Raw genomic sequence first — 13,522 nt, 5'->3', positions numbered from 1 at the left:
AAGTTTGCCTTTATTATTTGTTCAAATAAGTTTTCCACTTGTTGCTGTTCCTCTTCCCCTTCTGGTACCCCTATAATTTGGATGTTGGGACGTTTAAAGATGTCCTAGAGGTTCCTAAGCCTCTCCTTTTTCTGAATTCTTGTTTCTTCATATTTTTCTGTTTGGTCATTTTTTCCTTCCTTCTGGTCCACTCCCTTGATTGAGTCCCAGTTTCCTTTCCACCACTATTGGTTCCCTGTGCATTTCCCTTCATTTCAATTAGTTTAGCCTTCATATGTTCCTCTAATTTTTTATTAAAATCAACCAGTTCTGTGAGCATCCCGATCACCAGTGTTTTGAACTGTGCCTCTGATAGGATGGCAATTTCTTATTCACTTAGATTTATGGGCACTGGGGCTCTGAGTTCTTCTTGAGTCACGTTTTGATCTGTTGGCACCTATGATGTATGAGGAGAGGATCCTTAGCTGTTCACCAGGGTGGGGCCACCCAGGTCGCTGGGTTGTGATGCTGTATGTGGGGGCGGGGTCAGAGAGGGACCAATGGCAGTCCTCTCTGCTCCTTCCCGCTGCTGGGGCCTGGGCAGTCTGTCTCACTGCTCACACCTTCACTGGTTTATCTGCACGCAAATGTGTGACCGCGGTCAGCCTGCCGCCTTGCGCCTTCACTGGGTCCACCCATTGCTACCCAACACCTGGGATTTGCCCTTGGCTGCCTGGGTCAGGGGATCTTTTTTGCCCGACTAGCTCCACTGCTGGGTCTGCCCCTCTTACCGGTCTAGCTGAATCTGAATGGTTTGTTGTTGTCGGAATCTGTATTGTTCAATTTTCTGTGGTTTGGGTACATTTATTATTACTAAAACTTTGTTGTTTTTAGATTTGGTTGTGCAAGAAGGCAAAGTGTTTCCACCTACGCCTCCATCTTGGTAGAAGTCCGTTTATTTGTTAAAAAATTTCTTTAAAGGTTTCTGCAAGTCTTCAACTACAGGGAATGGGCTCTCTAAGGAACAAGAGCAATGTTTTAAGATAGTTCAACAGCTTTTTAGGGCTGCTAAATGTTTCCCTGATAAGGGATCTTTAGACTTAGTCATTTAGAAAAAAGTTGGACAGAAGATGAAATAACACCAAGTGTGGAATAAGATTCTAAGGTTAGTGTCTCACTCCCTCCTTTAGCGGATTTTCTTTGAAAATACTGGTTTGCTTGAATTTTGTTTTTGTTTTTGTTTTGAAAGGAACTGTTCAGTCTCAAAATATTTTGCTAAACCTCTGGTAAATAGAATAAGAGCTCTAATGTTGTTACATCGTATAGATTCTACTCAGAAAGAATTTAAATTGATTGTTTAAAAAAGAAAAAAGATCTCACTTCCCTCCGATAGTAAAAAGCTCAGGAAGAAAAACAATGAGAAAATGTGTCTTTTACATTCTCTGAATCCTCCTTCTGGACACCCAGGGACTGCTCCGGTCCTCAGAACAAGTGGTGCAGAGCTTAGCATCCTCCCTCCCTCTTCTGCAGCCTCCCTAAAGTTGTCAAGGGCACTAGATAATGAGACAGCTCACTTTTGAGCACACTCAAGGAATGCAGTAATCGATAAGAATTAACAAAAAAAAAGTAAATATATTTGCCAGTAGACAAGAAACGATTTCTAAAAGTTATGAATGTGTTCATAAATTTGTCAATCTAAAGCATGCTGTAAGTGCAATAGGGGGGTGTGACGTGTTAAGGAAATATGAAGAATCCTCCTTGTTTATGCCAGAGCCATGACCCTTTATTGTAAAAACAAAATATAGGTCTACTGTCTCCTGGTGATAACTAGCCCTTCTCTACAGAAGACTAAGTACCATGTTTTAACTCAGTACCTATAAACACTGATTATTTCCTCCTGGAAGAACGGGCTATTTGTGGAGAGCCAAGCAGGACAATGCATGCCAAGGGAGTTGGAAGCAGGCCTCAGGTCCAGCACAGCTGCCCTAGACCATGGATGACTACCTGATAGATTGTTGTAAGAAAAGAAGGACTTGGCTGCTTGCTATATCACTGCACCAAGAAGGAGCAGCAAATGTTCTTAAAAAATAAAATGTACCTAGCCTGGCAGTTTGTCTTTCTCACATTCTGCTTCAAAGCTGGCTCAATATATACAGCCTGACCTCACCAATAAACAGTTCCCTCCTCTGCATCCCAGAGAAGGGACTCCACGTGACCCTGCTTTGACTTTGTCTCTATTTCTCAATCCCCTGTCACCTTCCCTCATGACTTGACCCATCTAGCTGCACTGGTCGAGGCAGCTATTCTCCCAGAGGGAACAGTTAGTCAATCGAGTCACAAAAGGCCCTTGGTGTGTAACCATTTTTGTCTAAAACATATTAAACTGATAAGAACAGATACTACACTTGATCTTAGCCAAAAGGCAGAGAAGCGATATGTCTAAAACATGTTTAAGCAGAGCACCCCCCCCCCACCATCTTTCCCACTTTCCTTGAAAACTCTGAATCTCGGTGCTACCAGATTCTGAGAGCAACAGGACAATTAACTTGCTGCTTAAGTTCATTGCAGCTTGCGGAAATGACCTTGCAGCACAAGGCCTATCTTTCCATGCTAAGCAAATTATTAAAGAATGTCCTGATTGCCAAGCCCTTAGCAAGGCACCCCCATCCACAGGAGTTAATCCTCGAGGACTGAGTTCTCAAATAATTTGGCAAACAGATGTTATTCATTACGCTCCCTTTGGAAAATTCAAATACATTCATATTTCTATTGATACTCACTCTAGTGCCCTACATGCAATCTTCCCTGACAGGGGAATCTACTAAAAATATACAAGCCCATTAGCTTGAGGCCTTTAGTCATTTAGGATGGCCTCAGCAAATTAAAACAGATAATGGCCCTGGACACCTTGCCCATTCTACTCAGATTTTTCTTCAGCACTGGAATATCCAACATAAAACAGAAATGCCTTACAATCCAACTGGTCAGGCAACTGTAGAATAGAATGGGCTCTTCATACTTTTTAAAATCTTCTTAAAAAAAACAGAAGGGGGAGCCATGAGTCCTCCTCCCAAAATCTGATTATGTTAGACATGTTTACATATAATTTTCTAAATTGTGATGAATCAGTTTGTACTCCATTTGAGAAACATTTCCAGAAGAAAGAGCCAAAGTCACCTTATCCTCAGATTTTATACAGAGATTTGCTGGGAGATGGCTCTTGGCAGAGCCCTATAGATCTCTTGACTTGGGGAAGAGGGTATGCATGTGTTTCCATTCCTACAGATCCTATCTGGCTACCAGGCAAAAGAGTAAAGCCTTACCATGAACAGGATAAATGCCAAGCTCCACTACCTAGAGCCGAGAACTGATCGACTAACAGACCAGAGTGCCCAGCTTGACCCTGAACAACCAGAAGGAAAACGGACACCTACACCATCACTCATGGGCCTGGGTCTGCCAATGGAGCAGGATGGGGCCTGCCCCAGTGACAGGGGCTGAGGCTCAAGTACCTCCTGCAGAGGGCAACAACCCTTCAGTGCCCCATTATGTTCCCTTTAGGCGTGTCTGCCCCACATGGGGGGACATCAAGGCTCTTAATGCTTGAGGAAAGCCCTTACCAAACAGAAAGTATTCCAGGCCCTCCACAATAATCTACAATGACTGAACTCTAAAAACTAATTCAATGGACTGAATTTACAAGTTTGGGTTCTAGCAGCCCTTGGGTGCCCCCTTGTTTTTATCCTTATTTGTGCTTTATAATGTTTATGGAGGTTGTTTTCTTGAGATCACATTTGGGAACAGCAAATAGTAAGTTTCACAGGCTTCACAGCTACAGTTGCATTCACAAATGAAAACAGGGGAGATTAGATGTTGAGAACCGCCCCGCCTGGTTTCAAAAGCTGTAACCCCCCCCATGGCTAAGGCTGAGTGAGAGACCTTGGTGCCCAAATAGCACTTGTTATTTGAGTTATTTAAGCAGAGACAAGGCTTATCTCCCTGTCAGGAGCACCTCGTCTGCCCACTGTATTTCACCCTGCCTGGCCCCCAGTACATGATCGGTTAGCCAATAACAGGTAAGATTCCTCAAAGGAGAGATGATCTAAAACAGGCATGTCAAAGGGGGTCCTCAGGGAAGGATTTGGGTGGCTACAGAAAAAGGGGGTGATGGACTCTCACCCCTTGGGTTTGAAATAGCCTGACGACTCATTCTGTCTGCAAGAAGTCTCCTAATCTCTTGGCTGGCTTACTTCCCCGGCTTGACCTAAGTCTGGAACAATGCTCGTGGTGGGTGCATCCCTGTGACAGAAAGGGTGGGTTTCCCGGGGTGATCAGGCCTAAGAAAGAAAGCTTAAAATCCTTTGAAACCTACTTTGCTGATACCCTCAATTTAAATAAGGGTTCAAGCCTGAAATGAGTTTGTTTCCCCAAAGTTTTATGGCCCTTTAGCTATTTGACCCTGACTCAAAATAGGCCCTCAGAGTTCTTTGAATGTTATCTATTTGATCATTACTGCCTGACAGTGACCGATGGGCTTAATCTGAGAATGTGGGTCTTTGGAACTGCTGGTTGCTTACTGATTTTAATAACTGTCTGTGCACTTTGATGCATTTACGAATTATTTTCCCAGGATCATGTGAGAGACCAGCAAGTAGCAGGCTTTGTGGGATCTATAGCACTCCTAACTAAAAACAAGGGGTGAAATATAGATCATTCTGTGTGGCATTGGCCCAGCTCCCACTCAGAGATGCACAGGACCCACATCCAGACATAGGTTCTCCTGTGGGGAATCAGGCCTGCACTGTACCTAGACTGCTATAAGACTTGCTTTTGCTAAAACTCCCTCACCTTGAATTGAGACAGAAACTTTTACTGCAAAGTAACTTCCTAAAATCCATGCTAAACCTTCCAAGGACGAGTGTAACCAGTTCAACCACTTTTCCCTTTTCACTTGCAAATAATATCCTTCTTCTGTGATGTGATTAGTGGCATCCTCTCCTTTGTGTCCTGTAAAAGGTAACCACCTAAAGCAAACCTGTGCATAGTAAATGAGGACTTTTATGTAATCTGCCCAGAAAAACAATAAAAGCCAATTGAGCAAAAAGCCGATCAAGGCAAGAGTTGAGGTTTTTTCTCCTCTTGAGAGAGAAGCCATGCTGTTCCTTTTCCTCCACAGGACTCAGTAGTCTGTGTGAATTCCTCACGCCTCATACACAATGTGGTGGACCCCACTAGCCGAGGTCTGCAATCACAAGACTTCCTGCTTCTTTGCTAAAAACAGTTTGGAAGCCAACTTGTTTTCCACTTACAATGGCTCCATTCTGCAACATAGTAAAACGAGCCTTACTCAAAAGGAAGAAGCCAAAACACTGGTCAGTGTAGCAGAATCTCCCCAACGCTCACGCCATCCCAACTTCAAACCACGACACACCTGACATGTAACATGCATACAAAGAGAAGGGGTAAGAAAACAAAAGCCCATCATTCAAAGTATGGAATTTTTTTTAACAGAACATTCTCTCAGACTATTTTATAATTCTAGCACTTGGAAATCAGAATTAAGTTCCTACATTAAATTTCTACTAAATGTTATGTCCCTTTAGTATAAGGAGAACATTTATAAAATTGACATTTTCAGAAATTTTAATTTCAAGCAATTTAAGTCAGTATAATTTTAACATATCTCTTTCTTTAATAAAGAAGTAGGAAAATTCTTCTTCTGTTATGAACATTTATCATCTGTGATTTTCTAATACAGGCATAATCTCAAGTAAATCATCTGTATACATGTTATTCATTTCATTCTAGTTCCTTAAGATACTCCATGTTTGTTTCCAGCAAACGTGATCTTGTCAGGGAGGTGCTACTAACAATACAGAATTAACTCTGAGTTGGCAAACACAATACTCTTGGCTGGACTGGAGGAAATCCCCACAATTCTCAACTCCTCAACAACAGAGCTATATAACAGAAATGAGAGCACCATCCTTAAATAACTACATGGGAACACAAAACAAATAAAAATGATGTTTAAAAAGAAAAAGTCTGAAAACACCAATGCTACACAAAAATCTAGACATATTTCATCTTAACTTATAAATTAAAAGCTCTCTTTAGCAGCATAATTAACAAGTGCTATTACCAAATGTATGTAATGTTTTTCAGAAATAAAGAGAGTTAAGGACTGGAGTTCCAGGGTGCCCAATTATGTGTCATTCTACTTTGGGATCTGATTTAGGATCCATCCCTCCTAGAGCACAGGGTCTCTGTATTTCCAAGAGTTGGACGTCTTTTTTTATTTTTATTTTTGAAGATTTTTAAAAACTTTCTTCCAATAGGTAACCACCACTACTAAAGATGTTCTAAGCAGCAAATGTTCACAAACTGGATGTGATGAACAAACTGCTAGATGTGATAACATCTAGCACACTGGTAACCTCAAAGCCTATTCTGGGACATCTAGAAAAGAAATATCTACAAGAAGCATGGTAAGGGTCTACAGCAGGGATAGACAAATCCAGCCCCAAGTTCTTTTGTAAAGAAAATTTTATTGGTACCCAGACTGCCTATTCATTTCCATCTTGCCTACGGTTGCTTCTGCAGTATTGTGGCAATGCGGAGGAGCTGAGACACAGACAACTGGTCTAGAACTTAAAAAAAAAGACCAAGGTTACCCAAACAAGTTTGGGATCATCTGGATACAAGGAATGCAGAAGTCATTCCCCAGAAAAATCAGAGTGTTTAAGGTAAATTTTTATTTTTAAGTGGCATGAGAGAAAAGGGAAGCAGAGGCCACCCAACATGCTTCTGCAATAGTCAACACACTCTTTTGTTACTTGTGACCCTGTTTTACCATTCTGCAGTTGCTATCTTCTAAGCTAAAAATATATTAGTGCTTATAAACAGATAGTAAGAGACACAACAAAAGATCAATAACTACATTAAGCTTTTTAAAAAGTTATGTTTGGGGATTTTTTTCCTTTACCATTTGGTCCATGGTATCGGCCTCTGTGGGTCCAACTAGTTTGGGACTCTCTGAACTTACTGGAATTATGCATCTTTTTCCTTCACCAGAGCAGGTAAGTTTTCAGTCATTATTTCTTTAAATAGGTTGTTGATTCCTTGCTCCCTCTCTTCTCCTTCTAGTATTCACAGGATGTAGATGCTGTTATGTTTTATATTGTCACAAAGGTTTCTTAAACTCTCCTCATATTTTTTAATTCCTTTTTCTTCTTGCTGCTCTACTTGGGAGTTTTACGTTTTACCTTGTCTTCCAAATCACTAATTCAATCTTCTGCTTCATATAACCTACTGTTTATTCCTACCAGTGTATTATTTCTTTCAGATATTATACTTTTCATTTCTGACTGGTCCTTTTTCATCATTTCTGTCTTTTTTCATGCTGTTGAGTGTCCTTATGATCACTACTCTAAACTCTCTGTGATAAATTGCTTGCCTCCATTTCATTCGGTTCTTCTTCTGGAGAATTTGCTTGTTCTTTCATTTGGGGCTATTTCATTTGTTTTGCCTTCCCAATTTGGCTGCTTCTTTGTATTTGTTTCTATGTATTAGGTAGATCTGCAAAGACTCCAGTGCAGACCTTTGTCAGATGATGTTTGTGACTGGCCCTGGGCAACCTGTTTGGAGCTATTAGTGATCCAACACATGTGGCCCCCTCTGCTGAGCCCCTTTGTGTGCAGAAAGAACCTGCTTTATACCAAGGCCAACTTTTACCAGCACTGGGTCCAAGAGAGAGGGAGCTAAAGTCTCAGAGTTCCCAGAGATCTGCCTTAGTTGTTAAACCAGTCTTTAATATAGCCTCAAGCTCTACTCAGCAGCAGGGCTTACGCTGCACAGTGTGAGCCAGGGTTAATTTCTGTGGGCAGTGCTATTGCTTCCCCTCAGGCTGATGCCATCTGGAGTGCTCCACCTGAGAAAGATGGTTCCTGCAGTATGGGAATTGACTCATCACAGGAATCATGGCAGATGTTCCTTCATTTCTCTCCCCAGAACCACCAACCTCAGACTGTTGTCAAGCATCTCTAGTCCACTCTGCGCTCCCTTTGCTGGAGCCTAAGGTAAGTTGTGTGATGGCCCTTTAAGAGGCTCTCTGTCTCTCTAGCCATTTCTCCCTGACTGACAGAAACCCTGCTGCTTTTTATAGCTGTATGTTATTTGGGTCCTTTCCTGGTTCTGTATGCTACACCCTGGGAAGCTCAACTAGATCCCACACTTCTCAGGGGAAAGCCCCAGCCACTGAAATATCCCTCCAACACTTCCGCTGCTAACTATGGTAGCCCAGCCAGCCCTCTTGTGCCTGCTCCACATTCCCTAACTGTCTCATTGTGGTGATATGGCTTCTTCCATCTGTCCATGGTTCAAAGCAGGTGTCTCCAACCCCTGGCTATGGACCAGTAATGGTCTGTGCCCTGTTAGGACCAGGCCTCACAGCAAAAGAAGAACAGCAGGACATCAAGCAAAGCTTCATTTGTATCTACAGCCAGTCCCATCATTCACATTACCACCTGAGTTCCACCTCCCATCAGATCATCAATGGCATACGTCTTATAGGAGTATGAACCTACAGTGAACTGCAGTTGCGAGGGTCTCGTTATGACTCTAATGCCTGCTGATCTGAGGTAGAGCTGAGGCCATGACGCTGGCTGTGGGGAGCAGCTGCAAATACGGATTATCATTAGCAGAGAGGTCTGACAGCACAGAGACCATAATAAATCAATTGCTTGCAGAGTCATCAAAAGGGTACTGGTGAGTGGCAAGTGACAATTAAGCTGAACCTGGTAGGCAGGCTATAAAGCTATACCCCCTCTTCCAGTCTGTGGAATAACTATCTTCCATGAAACTGGTCCCTGGTACCACAAAGGCTGGGGACCACTGATTTAAAGGCTTCCCTCCAGCCTGTGTTCATTTGCTTATTCATGATAATTTTTCTATAATGTAGTTGTAATTCCAGTTTGGTCTGGGGAGGAGGTTTGTGCAGCTTCATCTTCTTTATTTTTTTTAAGGCAACACTATTTTATACATTTTACCTGTGTATGGAAGAAATATAGAAAAAGTCTCTTAACTCTGCAATGCTAACTATTTCAAAAAAATTTAATAAACTTCCAACCAAGATGGATGCATAGGTGGAAGCACTGTCCCTCCTCGCACAACCAGAATTAAGGACAACAAAGGTTTAGAAACAAAAACACAACAAGAACAGACACAAAACTAAACTGTACATAAGTGCAATAACCATTCAACCAGACCAGTAAGGGGGGTGGAGTCGGCAGCCAGCAGAAAGGGGTCGCAGTTGGAAAAGGCGGTGGCTGCCAGGCCCAGGAGCTCAGATGGCACAGGGCTAGCAGACCCCAGGCACAAGAAGGAAACAAGCGGAGCGCACGAGGCAGCTGGCTGACTGCAGACACACATTCGCACAGATAAACTAGTCAAAGTGAGACAGACTGCACAACCCAGGGCCCCAACACCAGGAAATAAAGCCTAAAAGCACTGATTGAAAAGGTGCAGGGAAAGAACCCCAGCCTCACATGAGAGTTCACTAGAGAGACCCACAGGGTCCTAGAACATACACAAGCCCACACACCCAGGAACAAGCACCAGGAAGGCCCAATTTGCTGGTGGGAAGCAGCAGAGAAGACTGAAATCTAAGAGAGAGCAGAACAAGAGCCATTGCTCCCTCTCTGACCCCACCCCCACATACAGTGTCACAACCTAGCACCTGGGTTGACCCACCCTGGAAAACACCTAAGGCTCTGCCCCTCATATGTAACAGGCCCGACATGACCAAAAAATTATGCCTCAAACAGAAGAACAGCTCAAAGCCCCAGAGCCAATACTTTTAAGCGACCAAGAGATAGCCAACCTGTCAGATGCACAGTTCAAAACACTGGTTATCAGGATGCTCACAGAACTGGTTGATTCTGGTCGCAAATTAGATTAAAAAATGAAGGCTACACTAAGTGAAATGAAGAAAAATGGACAGGGAACCAATAGTGATGGAGAGAAAACTGGGACTCAAATCAATAGAGTGGAACAGAAGGGAGAAAGAAACAGCCAAACAGAAAAGAATGAAGAAACAAGAATTCAAAAAAATGAGGAGAGGCTTAGGAACCTCTAGGACATCTTTAAACGTTCCAACATCCGAATTATAGGGGTACCAGAAGGGGAAGAGGAACAGCAACAAGTGGGAAACTTATTTGAACAAATAAGAGAGAATTTCCCCATTCTGGCAAAAGAAATAGACTTCCAGGAAGTCCAGGAAGCTCAGAGAGTCCCAAAGAATGTGAACCCAAAACACATCATAATTACATTACACAAGATTAAAATGAAGGTGAGAATTCTAGAAGCAGCAAGAGCTAAGGGGACAGTCACCTACAAAGGAGTTCCCAGCAGACTGTCAGCTGCTTTCTCAAGAGACCTTACAGGCAAGAAGGGGCAGGAAAGAAGTATTCCAAGTCATGAAATCTAAAGACCTACAACCAAGCTTGCTCTATCCAGCAAAGCTAGAATGGAAGGGCAGATAAAGTGCTTCTCAGATAAGATCAAGCTCAAGGAGTTCGTCATCACCAAGCCCTTATTATATGAAATGTTAAAGGGACTTACCTAAGAAAAAGAAGATAAAAAATATGAACAGTGAAAGGACAAAATCAAACTAAGCGGACATCTAAAACAGGAGTGGAGCCACAGAAATGGAGATCACATGGAAGGTTAGCAACAGGGGTGTGGGAGGAAAAGAAGCAGGGGAGAAGGTACAGAGAATAAGTAGCATAGACAGTGGGGAAAAAAGAAACAGGGAAGGCAAGAGTAGTGTGGGAAATGTAGAAACTAAAGAACTTATGACACATGGACATGAACTAAAGGCAGGGAATGTGGGTGAAAGGGGGTGTGCAGGATGGAGGGGAATGAAGCAGGGAAAATGGGACAACTGTAATGGCATAATCAATAAAATATATTTTAAAAATTAAAAAGTTGTAATTATTTTTTTTTAATTTAATAGTCAAAAATGTTTGAAAGGGCCTTGGCTGGTATGGCTCAGTGGATTGAGTGCCAACCTCTGAACCAAAGGTTCTCTGGTTCAATTCCCAGTCCAGGGCACATGCTGGGTTGCCAGCCAGGTCCCCAGTAGGAGGTCTGAGAAAGGTAACCACACATTGATGTTTCTCTCCTTTCCCTCTCTCCCTCTGCTTTCTAAAAATAAAGAAATAAAATCTTAAAAATTTTTTTAAATAAAATAATTCATGCACTTTGCTCATATGAGAACCTTTTATGTTCTCACTCCCTAACATTCTACCTTTTCTTTATAAACAATTATAACACAGGTAGGGTGTGTGCTTACCTATTTTGTGTATAGAAGTTAATAAGGTTCTCTTGCAACTAGTTAAAGCAACCCTATAAAAGTAGGTATTTTTAATGACCAGTTTATAAATGGAAACTAAGGCTTAGAGAGGTGAAATATGTAGGCACCAGCTATATGATGTTTGCCTGAAGACTCAGGGCCAATTGGACAAGGGACCCTCTAGGATTCTGGCATTTAAAACCCAGTTCCATCATTTCACATCAAATATAAAGCTTTAAAAATGGACATTCAAAATTATGAGCCTACAAACCAGGCCACTGATAGGAAAGGAAAAAATGTAAAGATTAACTTATTTTAAACTTTCTGAAAATTCCATTTTCATGAAATAAAAATGTGTACAAATTCTTAAGGTCACATTTGTATAAGAATTTCAAAAACAAAAGGAAAATAGCAACATGTGGGTAAAAGCAAGGGTTCCCCATTCCAATGTCACACAGCATCACCCCCTTGCCCTGTTTCATGAAAAAGACAAAATTGGTATTTTAAGTCCAACCTCAGCAACATCACAATCTTACATCTCTGCCTGGGGCAAGGTCAAGGCAGAGACAGGGTAAGGCTGCAAGCTCAGTGAAGCCAACTCCTCCCTGTTACTTCCAGCAGATCTTATGCCCAAAGTACAATGCAGTCTGTTCAGTTATAAAGCCAAATAGTATATACAGAATTAAAATTCAAAGTTTAAGTCAAAGGTAAGCAGTTAGACAGAAATATTAACTATTATTTACAAAATTTAGAGAATTTCCATTTAGTCGGGCTTACTGCACACATTAGACACTCTTGGGTTCTTTATCACCTAATTATTCCAACAGTCTTGAGGTAGCCATTATTATTCTCTTTTTACAAATTAGGAACACCGAAGCTGAGAAAACTAAAAACATCTGTCCAAAGTAAAACACCAGTGATGGAGCCAAAATCACAACCCAGCTCTTCAAATCTAATGCTTTCCCCTACCCTCAGACAGTTGGTTTTAACCTGTATCAATAAAAATGTGCCATAAATCAAGTATTTAATCACTGATACACCAAAAAGATTCACACATTGCCATTCTCTCTACAATATGATCTCCCATCCGTGTGCCTCAATAGTTTTCTAACTTACCCCAATTTCCCCCAGACAAAACATTAAGTTCCTTACACATACCTCAGTACCAGCAAACCCATGGTATAGTATTACTTTCTCCACTTCAACAAATGTGAAAATAGAGGATCATCCTAATAATAGCCCACGTAAGGAGGACACCCTATAAATGGTAGAGCCAGGGGCCTAAGCAGTCTGTGGGGCTCCTAAGCCTGAGCCTGAGACCACGTGCTGAGGATGCAATAAGTACATGTCAAAATTTGAAACAATGATTGCTTAATGTTTTTAAAGTACAGCATTGGTTTCTAAACTATTTGCCAGCTAAATCAGAGAGATCAAATTTATCTTGCAATATAATAACTTGAATAGCTGTTTTTCTGGAAACAACTATCTTACCATACGATATGAAGCAGAAGTGCTCCATACATACCTCACATTTCATCATACAAAATACAGAAAAAGACATATATTTAAGTGGCAACATGTAATAAAATTAATATTTTTATTGCTTTTTTGAGAATGCTTGGAAGTAAAATTTTTTTCTCTTTCCTGCAAGTGTGTGGCAGTAGAGAATATGACACGTAGTAGAGTCTGCGCTTACTGCCTTATGGTGTGCTAAGCAGCAGCATCTTCACCCGCCAGTGCCCTGCAGCACTAGTGCAGAGTCAGCACAGTAGGACACAACCTATGTGTTGGCATTATTCTGACCTCACGTTACCCCTTGAAAGAATAAAGAACCATATTTTGAGATCTGCTGATCTACAATACATAGCTGAAGTAGCTAGAGGATTCTATACCCAGTATAAGAGTAACAAATATATTGTATAGCATGTACTGAATGCTCACTACATACTAGGCATTAAGCTAATTTTTTATGTGCATGATCACATATAATCCTCACACAGCACAATGATATAATACTATCAGTATATCCAGAAGAAACTGAGGTGTGGGTAGGTTTAAGTAACTGGCCCAGTGTCTAAAACTAGAAACGACCAGATCTAATACTCATACCTAGGTCATCTAATCCCTCAATTTATAAACCATTTCAATGTCCTACAGATCAAATCAAATGTGAATGCAACATGTTGAAGA

At 41.5% G+C, this 13,522-nt stretch overlaps 1 pseudogene; it reads right to left on the bottom strand.

Moving 5' to 3' along the window:
• Positions 1–2,317: 2,317 nt before the first annotated feature.
• LOC119064211 (uncharacterized) lies at positions 2,318–2,414 on the bottom strand (annotated as a pseudogene).
• Between the last annotated feature and the right edge of the window lie 11,108 nt (positions 2,415–13,522).

Source organism: Artibeus jamaicensis, unplaced genomic scaffold (genome assembly GCF_021234435.1).
Source record: "Artibeus jamaicensis isolate MK-2021 breed Jamaican fruit bat unplaced genomic scaffold, CSHL_Jam_final contig_3190, whole genome shotgun sequence".
NCBI classification, from domain to species: Eukaryota; Metazoa; Chordata; class Mammalia; order Chiroptera; family Phyllostomidae; genus Artibeus; species Artibeus jamaicensis.
This window is presented reverse-complemented; position numbering and strand designations above follow the sequence as displayed.